Here is a 15,216-nt window from a genome sequence, read left to right on the forward strand (position 1 = left end):
AAAAAAAAACAAACAAAAATAAAAAAACAGCACAATAAAATAAAAGAAGACCGAAATATAAAAAAAAGTTGATGTGCAAAGTACCTGATCATGGCTGAGGAAGCCGGCCTGTGGAGGAGCAGTGGTGCTTGGCGGCTCGCTCGCGGTCCCCCGGCGTTCTGATGCCGGGCGGCCCGTGGCCACTCTAGTCATGCCGGCAGCGACTTGCGCGCGCATCCAGGCACCAAAGCTCCCACAGGTAGTATAACCGTTTAATGTAATGTATATTGCGCGCCGTGAGCCTACTGTGTTGCAAGCATTATGATAGATCCGTATTACAGAAAACGCTCAAGACTCATATCGTTATCAGGCCGTAGATTATCATATGATTGGTCTAATTAAATACTGATCAATATTTTAACTATGCGCACTATAGAGGGAACTAGGTAATGATGACTCATTCTTGCACTGCTTCTTCTCAGCACTTTTACTCGTATTGTCCCCAAGCAGTTACGCGTATTTGACTTTTGGTAAAAGTGTAATCGAAAAAAATAGTAACATCATTTGTTTTGTGTAACTTGTAACTCTTTACACTAACTTAAATTGACTCTTTGTTCGCTTTGTAAAACATTGAATAAATCATGATTGCATGTCCTGATGCAATTACTAGCGTTTCAGTTATTTACTGGACTTAGCCCGGTTCCAGGTTGTTTTTGTATGTATTTGTAACATCTTGCTGCTCAAATTGCTTGCTCGAGGCGCAATCAAGCAAAGCTTGTTTACGATGCGACTAGTTCCAAATAATTTACTTGTGTAGCGCGACCTCATCAGGCCCTATTGACACAAATAAAATCGGAATAGTGCAAGTGGATACAAGATTGCGTATAATATTAAATTTAAAAAAATATGTTTGTATCCTGAATCCTTATACACTTGACATCAAAATAAATCACACCTCCGGCGACAAGCACTTTCAAACGTATGCATCCCCACTAGGGTGGTCCTTATTCCTACGAAAAATTTTTTTTTTCTTATATTTTGTGGGGCACCACGTAATTTGAATATATACCATATAAAAGTCTTTCATTATTTTTTTTTTAATTTTTAAAAGACATTTAGGGGTCGCTACCAAGGTTTGAATTTTAAGTAAAAACAAAATCTGTATTTGTTAGATTCATTTATTTTTAAAGCCAAAACCAAATAAAAATATTACAAAATTACTGTTGTTGCTATGAACTAAGATATTATGTACAATGTACATATTTGAATCAATTATTTTTAAGATATAAGAGTTTACTTGTTAGTATCTCGACGCGTCGGTACCATGGTCGGTACAGAAGAGGGGTTGAGGGGAGAAGGGGACAAGAAGCGATTGTCTATTCTATCTATGCGATGTTCATTTGCACGTAAAATGTGATATAAACACTTAAATAAAACATTTATGAAACCATGATTTAAGATTTTTAAAGCTTTTGTAAATATTTTGACAGCTGGTAGCGACCTCTAAATCTTAACTAAAAAAAAAAACAAAAAAAGCTAATTTCATATTTAGAGGTATATAATCGAATGAGAAAGTGCCCCGGGGATAATTCAGAAGTCGAAAAATAAGGACCACCCTAATCCCCACTTCCCACCAATATTGGCACCATTCGAAAGCCTACTTCTAAACTTCATTTCATTAAAGGAAAGGTTTTTACCCCAAAAATGTGTCTTTAGAAGGATCCAGAGTCACTTCTTCATAAAATAGGTAGGTACTTACGCTTGAGCCAACTTTTATGGTTATTAAACTGTTAAGTTAGGATTTTTCGCTATCTATCTGTTAAAGAGGACATGTGAGATCATTATTTGTGAGACCAAGTTTTGTGACCATAAAAATTGGTCTCATTGATCCCAGAGGTGAGGTCTTTTTTCAAGTCACATTTATGGTAGGACCTATATGTTAATCATTTATTAAGAAATTAAATGTGTTTTTATTGAAGGATATTTATTAGGCTTTCAAATAACACCAATATTGTTGGGGCACCATGATTTTGTCAGAAAAAAATCTTTAAAAAGTTCGCGTCGCGGAAGGTGCGATTTATTTGATGTTGAGTATATTTGCAGGCTTTAAAGATTGTTTTAAAAATAGGTCCATACTACTATTGAGTTCTAGTTACTTCGACAGATTAATACCTATAGTGAAAACCTTTAATTTGAATTTGATTAATCATTAACTAATATGTATATTGAAGGGATGTGGACTGGGTAATGAAATCGAAATTGTATTTAGACCGTTAGACAGATAAATGAAAATAAAAAAGTATTGAACACGTATTTTTAATTTTTTTCATAATCGAATAATAACAGTTCTATATTGAGTTAAAAAAAGTCACATGACGTCACTTCGCGGCAAAAAATCTATAGGCGTGATGTCACGCGCCATTTCAACTCGACGTAGCACTGTTATTATTTAATTATAAAAAAAAAGAAAAAATACGTGTCAAATATTTTCTTATTATCTGTCTGACGGACAAATAATAGAAAATTTGTCCGCTAGCCTATTATTATCCTAACTTTAATTTCTTTTTCTACCAGTATGTCCCCACTTCTAAATTGCACCATTTAAGAATCTAAACAAATAAAACAGGCACCCCATTATTAAATTAATTAACATCCACACGTCAATCAACAAATTAATTATTGACGTTTGATTACCGCAGTGCAGCTTTACATGCCACGTTGTTGACAAAGCGGTCAGCCACTGCCGTATATTGCAGATGAACCGTATATTGTGTTCCTATTACGTTTCCATTCAGATCCACTCAACTGGTTAAGTACTTGTAGCTTGTGGACGGAAGTGATCGAGACGGATCGCAAGTACCGGCAAGATGCAGGAATAGGACCCTCGGCTGTCATAATATACGTTGTTGCAATTCACGAAGGCGAGTGAGCTTTACATGTGTGGTAGCTCGCTACTGTACGTTTTTTTTTTTTAAGTTTTGATAGACATTGCACTATCGTTATGTGCATAGGATAAACGTACACGCACAAGCTCACTCGCCTTCGTGAGTTGCAAGAACTATACGTCGTAGAGCTAATAAATGTACAGACAGTATAACAAGCTTAGCACTGGCATCTTACGTAGTTGGAATATGAGCTAAATTGCCACAAAAATATTGATTCTGATATGCATTCGATTCGAATGTACATACATGCACTGGACCACGTATCGAGCAGTTATTGTATTGAACTTTGATAATGGCTTTCTTTGTAACCTTACTGCGAATGGTAGATAAGGTTTACAAAGACGCAATATCGTAAGAAATAAATAGTTTTGTTAGGTATATTGCTAGTTATTATGACTCTACGTGATTTTAAATGTCAAAATGCAAATGATATTGAGCAACATTGTTCAAAACTCCTGAAAAACATTAAGTTCAGTAAGTAACATTATGTTCACAATTTCTTGATTTTTAATTAATTGAAGCGTAATAAGTCGTAATAACAATAAAATTTCATGAAATTATCCAACTGATCAATATGCATATTACATGTTTATAAATGCAGGAATTCATGTACAGAGCTAATACGGAAACATATTTACATAAAATAATTCGGATTTCATTTTGTGTAACTGCATTACAAACCGCATCAAAACAGGCACGCAACAAGAGCATTTAAGACGCTCCAACAGCCACTAACATACGAACAAAGGTTTATTACGATACGTGATTCATACATATCCAAACGCTCTACAAAATAAATTCATTTGAATGCACGTGGTGTATAAGACCCTACAATGGATGGCATCACGGCTCTTACGTACAATATACAGATTTAACTTCGGATGCACACAGATAACCTTGCTAAACAATTCCTGCGATACAATATAAAGGGTGATGGCTACGAACCGGTATTATCATAATATTATGTACACAGTATTGTCATTCCGCATTACCTAAACTAAGTAATACGTAGTTTCAATGTGTTATCTTAATAGTTTTGTTCGAAGATGATTTATTACCTGCGTAGTTAACTTTTCTAGAAACTTTAATATTCTTTTTATTACAATACGTCTTCTTAATTTAATGACAACATAGGTACTAGCATAAGGCAACTGATAAGCATATAAAAGTAATTTTATTAATTGCCTTTGCTACATTATTTAATTATTTTGTTTATCGTCTTTAATTTTACGGTCCTTTTCAGAGAAAACTAAGGGTTGGGTGACCCCTTATCTTATCTTATAAAATAGCACTATCACCAGAAGAGATGTTTCAAGAATTTGAAACACAATAATTCCTATAGGAATCTTCACGAGTATTTTAGCTAGAGCGTGCATACTGGATATACGAATATGTACTGCATTGCGATACGAGCGATTTGGAATTCAAATACATATTTTAAATAAATGTCCCTTGAACGGGACCCTTGTATGACCTTACGTGACTATACAGGGTGTCCCAAAAAGTAGTGTCAAGCCGAAGCCCAGAGGTAGAGCATCACTAGAACCGAATCACCCATGTATGTTCCGCGATTTTGGATAGCATTCGAGTTAGGATTGTTTTAAATTTCTATTCTTAGGTACTTTTTTGGTTACTGTGACGCGAATAGTTAAGGTACATGCCTGATTTTTTTTATTCTTAGATGAATACTAGGCCTAGCTAATTCAGAAGTATTTACATCCATAACACGAATGTAAACTAAAATCTTGTATGTTTTAATAAAAATATAATTCGAAATCTATCAATAGACGCGGTGATTGGGGTAGGCCTAGTGATGCTCTACCTCTGGGCTTTGGCTTGAGACAATTTTTTGGGATCCTGTATATCAGTGGTTCTTAACCGGTGGTCCGCAGACCACTGGTGGTCCCTGGAGGCATTCCAAGTGGTCCGCGAAGACATCGTAATAAACAAGTGACGTGACGTGATGAGTCGAGTTAACACAACGCAAACGGTGCACAGTGGGCGAGAAATCGACCTCCCCCTTCATAGGATTTTGACAAAAAAAAAAGTGGTTCCTGACAAGACAGAAATTTGGTAAAATGGTCCTTCGTGACTTAAGGTTAAGAACCACTGCTGTATATGAATAAAAATGCCTTGGACTAATATTTTTCATTAATCTATTTTCCGCTTGTGTCGGCTTCAACCAAATATTTGCATTCCCGTACCGCCCGTGACGGCCCGTGTCGCATTTATCCGACAAAGCACATTCTGTCATGCATTCGTAAAATTTTAGTTCTATGAGTTTTATATTTGTATTTTTTCCTTCTGGCGCTAGATGCACAAATATCAAGCGTTTACAGAGAAAAGTTTACAGAGTTCAACTTGCAAAGTCAAGGTTTCCCACGCGTTTTATATTTGTTGAGTTATTTTTGCGTGGATCAAATCCTCAATGAGAAGGTTCACTTCCCATGATATTAGATATCACAACAAACTAATGCGTTTACTACAATTGAAACTAGAACACAATGCCAGCTGATAAACAAACCGATGATTAAGACCAATAAGTGTGTCACAGAATGCGTAATAAATTGTGTTAGTTTAAACATCGACGGGCAATGACATTCGTCGCCATTGACCAAGTGTATCAGTGTCAATGCCGTGTCGCCGTGTCATACATACAAGACTGAAGTAAAGTCTTCAGTATTTAGTAGTATTATATTACAAATACAATCCTTTTAACGCATAAGCAAATGAGTGATAGCGAGCTACTGAATGCTGATTGAAGAAAAGTACGGGTATGTTACAGTATATTTTTCATTATTTTTCGAACAACATGTTGTTTAATGATTTGACATTGGTGTCATAACAATAAACTACAAAAATCTTCGATCATACAGCTGGCGAGTGGCGTACCACAGGCCACTATTAAAAATTTAAATAATCGTCAATACATAGTAACGTTGAAAATGCCCTACAACGAAAATGTTCACGTAATTAAAACTCACGCAGCCTGGCTTTGTATAATTGGAAACCAATTAAAACAACTTATTTTGCTTACGTTAAAAGCAATAACAGCATAGAACTTTAGCGTAATAAAGTATAAAAAATACGAGGGTAGTAGAGTTGGAATATTGAAAATGCTCTCGTAGGTAATTGCCGATGCGCTGAACCGCGCTCGTTACACGGCAGGCTCTGGAGTACTTAATTATTTAATATCCTACAATTCAGGGATGGCCAACCAATGGCACGCGTGCGAATGATGGTATGCGACACAATATTTTGATAACGCCACTTATTACAAAATGCTTTGTACAGTCACGGAATGAAAAGGTTCGTCAGTTTTCAAATTGATTCCTTCAACGAATCGCGAGCAGATATTACCTTTTGAAACTATGTTACAGAATAATCTCGAGTTAAGAGAAAATAATCTTTAACTGTTCGTCAGTAAAGTTCAAAATTATTCAGATCAAAGTTGTTTGACAATTTAACTTGTCAAGAAGATTATTATGATTGATAATTAATAAACTAAAACCTACTTGTTGGTTCAACCTGCCATTATCTATTAAATTAAAAAAACTACATTTTGTGACATTGCACTGATGGGATAGAAAAATAAACAAGCAAAACCTTATTCGTTAGCAAACGTCACATTTATTTAAATGTTAGCAGCAATGTTTCTTGCACGGTTATGTTGGCAGGTTTGACTCTTACAGTACCTAGTGCAAGCGAAAACCGACACTAAGGTGACGAACCTTTTCATTCCGCGACTGTACATTTCACTGTGTTCAAAAAAATATTAGTTACGTACAAAAGTTTTTTGCAATAATAAAGTTGCAATTGATAGCGAATTCAGAAATATTGGACGGCACGTCTATGGCTTATTAGGAAATTTTTGAGACAAAATGGCACATTGACACGTAAAAGTTCGCCACTCCTGCCCTACACAGTTTGACCACCCAACTCTGTGTTCCGGTCCGAGAATAATGAACAATATCAGTAATGTCTCATCCACAATTATGCGCCCAATGAACCATAACATTTTAATTATTTGGCGTTGATTAACTAGCTTTATTCGAACATCAAAATTCCAGGTATGGAACGTCCAGGCGTGGAATTTAGAGTACCTATGGAATTAAGTAATAAATGGTATTTGTGTGGTTATGCACAATTTATGAGTAGAGTACCAGTTGCGTTTCAAATTGTTACGTTTTAATTGGATACAGCGATTGCTGATCATTTCGAAATTAATACAGTTCTCCGGATTACTGGCATTTTATATTTATAGAATGATATTTTTGCTCTACAATACCAGTGACATTGGCTAATTATATCGAAATAAGATTGCTAAGATTGCGAGATATTTTTGTACAGCTAATCAATCCACGTAAGCGTAACTGCGAAGGCAAAGGAAAGTTTTTGTACAGAAATACTCTAATTAATGACGAAAATACTAGAATAAAACGATCACTTTTCAAGAAGCAGCCTTGTTGGATAAGAATAGCATGTTATAAGAAATACAACTATATTTTTATGTACAATTTGTTGTATCGTAATACTGTTATGTTCCGTTTGTTCACAGACAAATAATTATGTGTCACCCAATCCACTACTTCAAATTCAACGTTATTTTTTGCTACATTTTATGATAACTACGGTATGTAATTCATCAGAGCTAGAACACAATCATTTCATAAATGGCAAAGCGTTTCATATGAAGTGCTTAAACTTTTAAATGTATCACTTTATTGACAAAGAATAAAAGAGTCACGAATACTCGTAACGCCTGTGAAACTTTTCAAATGCGAGTTTTCAAACAAATCTATTGAATCACAAGCCTAGAGTAATTGGCGAAAAAGATAAAAACACGAAACGCTTTGAGGGATTTGGACGACAGCTTTTTGAATTACGAAATATTCGCAGAAGCGGCACCAAACAAATATGATCCTTTAATAGGATCGCGACGAGTCAACTCAAACGGCTAACTGTCGTTTTAGGTTTAAATAAACGGCCATGTTAGAGTCTGTATTACACACGAATGGTTCCGTGAGTGCCATTTTTGACTGAGCACTGTGCCTTATTTAAGCTTTGAACATTGAGCATACGCCAAAATAAATAAATACGTTCTCATTTGTATTTATTAAAGTAGTAGTTATACGAGTAAGTAAAGTTATTTAGCTTTTGGGTGCGGAACTTTAAAAAGTGCTATGGCCGATGAATTGAATTCTAGCACAGTTTTTTGACGAACTTTAATATATTTTGCGAACCACTAATTGGGTCGGCTCGAAAAATATTACAGTTAGTTTTGATACATTTGCGAGGCACTAGTTGGATTGGGCTGAAAAATGTTACCATTCTCGAACATTTTAAACGGTTAGCCTAATCTATTTAAGTAATTAAAGAATGAAGAATGTTAGTATATCAATGTGGTCATAGCTATTCCCGTCCCAATATAGCGTTACTTCTAAAACTTAGCGCTGCACCGCGCTATTGGTCTAGCTCAGTTCATTGCCTCGGATGTGTTAAATCACTTCTTCAAGTTGCTTTAAAGCACAGAGGATTCTAAAAGGTATTAAGTTGTTGGAATTTTCCGCAAAATGTAGTGTTTCATATCATTCTGCGGATAAAAACTCCGTAAAAAGTGATCTTTCTATTCTTTACTGGCGACTAATTTTTATACAATGGCTGAGTTGACTTGCTTTTTGAAATAAAGTAGGACCAGAAGAGAGATGATAAACATAGAAATTTTATAAATAAAAGCAGTTTCGACTTCACTCAATGACCTAATGCAGAAAGCTGAGCTAGAGCATTTTTTTTGACGGGACGCGCGCTGGTAGCTTGAAGAGCTTTTCCAGCTTCACCGGGCAGAGTGGCGAGTACAGAAGGCACCTACTCTAGCCGTTTGGCGATCGTCGGTGCGCGTGCCGACGAGGCCGAGTGTGGGCTCATCCGCGTCGGTCGTGCGACCGGTACGGCGACGTTCGGCGACGACGGCGCCCGATCAGTGGCGAACCCACCTAGAGGGTTGCCCACTGCGGTGTTGGACCAAAGTCCAGCCTACGGCGGGCTCACTCTAAGTTGGCCCGATCGAGGGGACTGAGCTAGAGCTACCGCGTTGCACAATTGTTGAGTTAACCCATATATGCCCAGAACTATTTTGGTCCCAGATTTTTATGTAATTTGGCATATTTACTCTATATAGGCCCATAATCATGAACCACGATGAGTTTTTGGATTTCAGGATTTGGAACTACTTTTTTTTCAGTCGGTCGAAAACGACCGCCTGGGCATATATGAGACTAGAATGTAGATGTTCATAGTATAAAGTGTTTTCAAATAATAGTCGTATTTATTATAGAATTAGTTTACAAATTTGAACAGAATATAGCAAATTGTATATAATAATCATATTTGGTTTATTTAGGAACCTGAATAATAATACAGTTAGTACAATTTAGGCTGCAAAACATTTGCCATGGAGATTTACACCACACTTCTGCATTTCTTCACAGTTATGTGTTTGCATACTGCACAATTTCTACGAATCTGACTGGTGACGATCAATCAAATGCTCAGCACCATATCGCCTTACACTTAGTGGTATATTAGACGGCACTGGGCGTGTTGAAGGTAGACTGAGTTCAAGGAGATCCATATTTTGGAAGCAAATTTCTAGCAATTTATTTTCGAAACTCCAGATTTGTTATTGACGGTGACATCAATCAACCATGTCAAAAACATTAGGACCATTTTTTTCCTTCCCATCAATAACTTTGCCATAATAGTGAGATCACTTGGAGCATCTGTAGACACTTTGAAGTTTCGAAGGTAAATTGCTAGAAATTCGCTTCTTACAAATGGATCTCCTCGAACTCAGCCTGGACCTTCAACACGCCCAGTGCCCTCTAATATACCTCTAAAAGGCTGTATGGTGCTGAGCATTTGATCCTCACCAGTCAGAATCGTAGAAATTGTGCTTCATGCAAAAACAAAGTGTTTTGCAGAATTTCGTGCCTAAATAATTGTACTAAGTGTGTAATTATTCAAGGTCCTAAATTAACCAAATAACATTATTTTACACTATTTGCTATAATTTCATGAAATTATAAACTAATTATATAATAAACACGACTTTTATTTGAAATACTTTATACAATGAAAATCTACATTCTGGTCTCATATATGCCCATGCGGTCGTTTTCGACCAACAGAACTTTTTCAAAAAATAACAAAGCACATATTTATATTTTCACAACACTTCTTAGTTTTTTACCTTGGAAATACATTCATTTCAATATTTCAATCGCAATAATCGTTTAAAACAGAATACATAAAATAATATTTACATTTTTGTAAGACTGGGTGCACTAATTTCAACAACAAAAAAATCAGTGAAATTCAATTTCAAATTCGAAAAAAAGTGGCGCCAAATGATCTTAGTAACTGTTATATTTGATTAGGAAGTTCTTTCAACATTATATTTATAGCGCTAAAACAGAAAACAAACGTACAGTTTTTTTGTAATTGGCATCGCAAGAGAACATGTACTATTGGGTCGTTTTTGTGCCTCTGGGCATATATGGGTTAAGCACACCTACGACTACATACGTGCATCATCCCGGATTCCGCCTATCGTGCATACATTGTAACTTACTTTACATGCTAGTTGTTAGGACTCGTAGTCGATTGATGCAAAAGATCATAGTCGGAAATTATATTAAGCTCGGAGCAATCATACCAATTGCGTGTCAATCGCATTACAAGGGGCGAAGACTGACATTGAGCTTGAGAGAATGTTGTTAGTTGTTACATAGTGCAAGTACATAACAATCGAGTAACAGCAAAAGGACGAATAACTGATACGTGATGAATTGTGTATAGAGTGTAAGATACACTAGGACGAATATGCAGAGCTTAATTTATAATTTAGAAACGCAAGATATTGCAGCGTATTTTATTCTATACTACACTCGCGAGCAAAAGTATGGAATCACTTACATGAAGTTGTTTCTACGCGATCTTGTGTACTAACGAATTTGTTAGTAAAAAAAACAGTAGCACCATTGTAAAGATTTAACTTTTAACTTTAAATTGATACCAAATTCATTTAAATCACACCAGTGTTTAAAGAGATATCAGGCTGATGTGAAGAAGTAAGGAAAAAGACATGTATCAACTGTTTGTTACGGTGCGAGTTGTGGCCTATTTACCCCCTATAAAAGCACGTGTTTTCGGATTTTTGCTTTTACACGTTGATCCATACACATCTCCGCTTCTAGTGACACTTTACCTGGGATTCCACACCTTCAGAAGCAGCACAAATCGTTGCATTATTGCAAGAAGGGCTCAGCCAGCGGGCTATCGCACGTCAGCGCCACATAAGCCAGTCCTGGGTTTCGAAAGTTTTAAGACGCTTTCGGGAGACTGGTGGCTTTATCTCGAGACCAAGTTCTGAACAGCGCCGGTGCACATCGCAGAGAGATGACCGTTTTTTCATGTCAACCTCTCTATGAAATCGTCATTTGACTGGTATCGACGTCCAGCAAGAACTCAGAAATGTTCGTAGGATGGCTGTTAGCGAGTGGACAGTTCGTCTAAGATATAAGCAATAGAATTTGACTCTAAAAAGGCCTGCCACAGGCTCGAAACTGACGGCAGGACACCGACAAGCACGCCTTCAATTAGAAACCTATAAAAACCATCCTTGGAGTTCGTTGAATTCCAAGGATGGTTTTTATAGCGAGAAAAATTCGAATAATTTCCGGGAAAACCCCGGGCGAAGCCGCGTAGGCAGGTAATGTAATAAAATAAATTGGCATGTCTAATATCCACCATGAGGTAGTTTCATAAAATTTAATGCGGCCAAAAAGAAACATTTCTTTTAATGTTAAATTGCATAAGGGTTATTTTTTGTAAATACATAGTTTTAATGAGCACTAAATACAGGATGTTCCAAAAAGTAGCGTCATACCGAAGCCCAGAGGTAGAGCATCACTAGGGCTATCCAAATCACCCCAGGTATGTTCCGCAATTTTTGATAGTTTTCGAGTTATGATTGTTTTTAGAGATGAAACGGATATCCGGTAACTATCCGGTAGGCCGGATATCCGGCCTAAAATTACTATCCGGCCGGATACCGGATAGTAACATACTATCCGGCCGGATACCGAATATTAATAATTAACTTTTAAAAAAAATAAAACCGACTTCAAATGCGTGAACACAAAAAAAAAACTAAAAATTAAAAATATTGCGTATAAAAAGTTCAACCCCAATTTTCCACCCTTGGGGGTGAAATATTTTCTTCAAATTCGCATGAAATCACCCTTTTGATAATACCTATTCAACAAAAAAATAATCGTTCAAATTGATTTATAATCGGCGGAGATATTGCGTATAAAAAAGTTCATCCCCAATTTTTCACCCTTGGGGGTTGTTTTTTCTATTATTAAATTTAAATGGGACCACCCTTGAGGTATTACCTATACGCCGAAAAAAGATTTGTTCAAATCGGTTCATAATTGGCGGAGTTATCGCGTAACAAACATAGAAAAAAAAAACATACGGGTCGAATTGAGAACCTCCGTCTTTTTTTTTGAAGTCGGTTGAAAAACTACGACAATTTCTTATTAATAAAATGAAATACATTAAACTTTGAGGTAAATATCAATAAAATGGCTTATAATAATGACGGCTTTTATATACAGTCCAAAAAGTTACAAAAAAGCCATATTAAGGCCTTTCAAAAAACTTATTTCTTATTCTGGGCTATTCACTCTAATGACGAATACATAAATAGTAAATATCTGTTAATGTCGAAATATTGCCAAATAAAAAGGCGATCTTTATTTCGCTGATGGTCTGATGACATGATGCATGCAGTTTAGTCAGATTACGCAGCAAGTAAACTAATTTAATTTTCGCTATTCAATCACACACTCACGATAGCAACCGAAATCGCCCGAATTGATCTGCCCCCTAGACAAGTGGCAAAATCTGACATTCTATTCGGACGGATTCGATTTTCGAAAAGTGTGACTAGTCGAGTCTACTAATAGACCCACTGATGGTGTTTGAAGCATCTGTGTGGCGCTAAACTCGTCAGAACATGCAACGAGACAATGGGCCAACTATCCGGCCGCCGGATATCCGGCTATCCGGCCTAGCACCTGGCCGGATATCCGGTATCCGGCCAAACAACTATCCGTTTCATCTCTTATTGTTTTAAATATCTGTGCTTAGGCACTTTTTTGGCCACTGTGGCGCAAATAGTCAAGTTACATGCCTGATTTTTTAATTATTATTAGATGAATACTAGGCCTAGCTGATTCAGTAGTATTTACATCCATAACACGAATGTAAACTATAATCTTGTATGTATGTTGTAAAAAAAAACATAACTCGAAAACTATTAAAAGTTACAGTGATTTGGGTAGCCCTAGTGAGACTCTACCTCTGGGCTTCGGCTTGACACTACTTTTTGGGACATTCTGTATAATTAAATTCTTATAATTAAATTATTTATGATTGTTATACATATTGTAAAAGGCCTTCTCCAACTACTAGTTTTTAATACTAGTAAGTAATTTACGGGAAATAATGTCATCTTGTTATGCACGTTAAGAGCTGACATCACATCGCATTAACGGCATCTCAGAAGCAGCCCAGGCGGAAGGATCGGTTCCGAGTTACCCTACCGCCGCGTACGTCCCAACGTCGCCAACGAGACACTTGATTTGCATTTGTTCAAGCAAAATGATAACATGTACCTACATCTATGACGCCATTAACGCCGCATTGCTAATATAATCAATCCCAATCCAAATGGGTCCGTCAACTGTCAAATTTCAATCTGTTTTTGATCAAATAACAATAATTTTCGATGCATTTACACTTTCATAAAATGTTTAATCCTTCAAGCCCCGCGAATCTAGACACAATAGATAATCAATTGTTATGACATTAATTAATGCCGTCTGAGACTCAAACGGTTAAACAGTCTTATAAACAATATGATAATGTAAAACATCGAAAACCGTTATTTTGACCAAGACTGATAGGACTGTTGGCGGTCAGATTTAGATTAGGATTGAACAGCAATCCGGCGTAAGACAATTCCTTACACATTATAAAGACGGGCTACGAAAGCTGATACCAGCAAAGCGTTAAAGTAGCACAAATCGATACAACTACATCGAAGACACTACATTTTTAAGTAGGCAGTCAGGGCCTTTGCAGTGGTACATAATTATGTCGTCAAAGGCTGTTCAAGAAAATAGCACTAAATCAATACCAGCCCCATAGAGAAGTATGAATTTTAAAGTAGACGAGGCCTTTGTGTACAGTCATTATTTTGACTTCAAAGACGGACAGTTCAATCTTCAATTTGTCTTTGTCATTTAGCTGTTCGAAATCGGCCATATAAAATGCAAACAGCCGTTAAGGTAACAAGGCATAATGCACGATACCATACTAAGAACAATTTTAAGCTATAAGAATTCTTATTCCTTTACTCAAGGACGTAGTGTTGCATGTGATATTTCCCAAACACATAGACCAGCCCATGCATGTCCCAGCCGGATGGTTAATTAGTCAGACAGTCGCACTATGGAGCGAAATTGAGATTTATGGACATAGCGATTTTTTTCACAATTTCTATTTGAAAAAAATACCTATCGATAGGTTACGTTATTCTGATGAATAAATGCTTCACAAGTTTTTCTCTAAAACCAATAGTTTGACTGGAAAAAAATATTTTCCATTTTCGTTGTATGGAAAGAAACATAAAGTGGTCGATTTCGACTAAGCCTTGACAGATCTTGCTTTGAAACTACTTAAGCCTTGTTTTATGGCTTGTTGACTGTAATCCTACGCTATCAGCGCGCATCCAAAGTTGCCCGTTCACAAGTTATGAGGTTCTGAAAAATTAAAAAAAAGTAAGTAAAAGTGACTTTTTTTTGGAATATCTTTAAAGATTTAACAAAAATATAAAGATTTTATACGTTAATAATGTAAATTAACCTTAAATTACTGCTAAAAACACATTTTAATAAACTTAAAAGGAATTAAATCAGCGATTTTTTTTTCACAATTTCTGTTTAAAAAAAATACCTGTCGATAGGGTATGTTATTCTGATGAATAAATATTATGAACGTTTTTCTCTAAAACCAATAGTTTGGCTGGAAAAAAATATTTTCCATTTTCGTTGTATGGAATGAAACATAAAGTGGTCGATTTCGACTAAGCCTTAACAGATTTTGCTTTGAAACTACTTGAGCCTTGTTCTATGGCTTGTTGACTATAATCCTGCAAAAA

General features: G+C 36.2%; 1 protein-coding gene across 1 annotated transcript in view; it reads right to left on the minus strand.

Moving 5' to 3' along the window:
* The window catches only part of LOC114365011 (uncharacterized), a 44,386-nt gene that overhangs the window by 7,694 nt on the left and 21,476 nt on the right, over positions 1–15,216 (minus strand). The window lies entirely within an intron of this gene.

Source organism: Ostrinia furnacalis, unplaced genomic scaffold (assembly GCF_004193835.3).
Source record: "Ostrinia furnacalis isolate ACB-3 unplaced genomic scaffold, ASM419383v2 OfSCF7532, whole genome shotgun sequence".
NCBI lineage: Eukaryota > Metazoa > Arthropoda > Insecta > Lepidoptera > Crambidae > Ostrinia > Ostrinia furnacalis.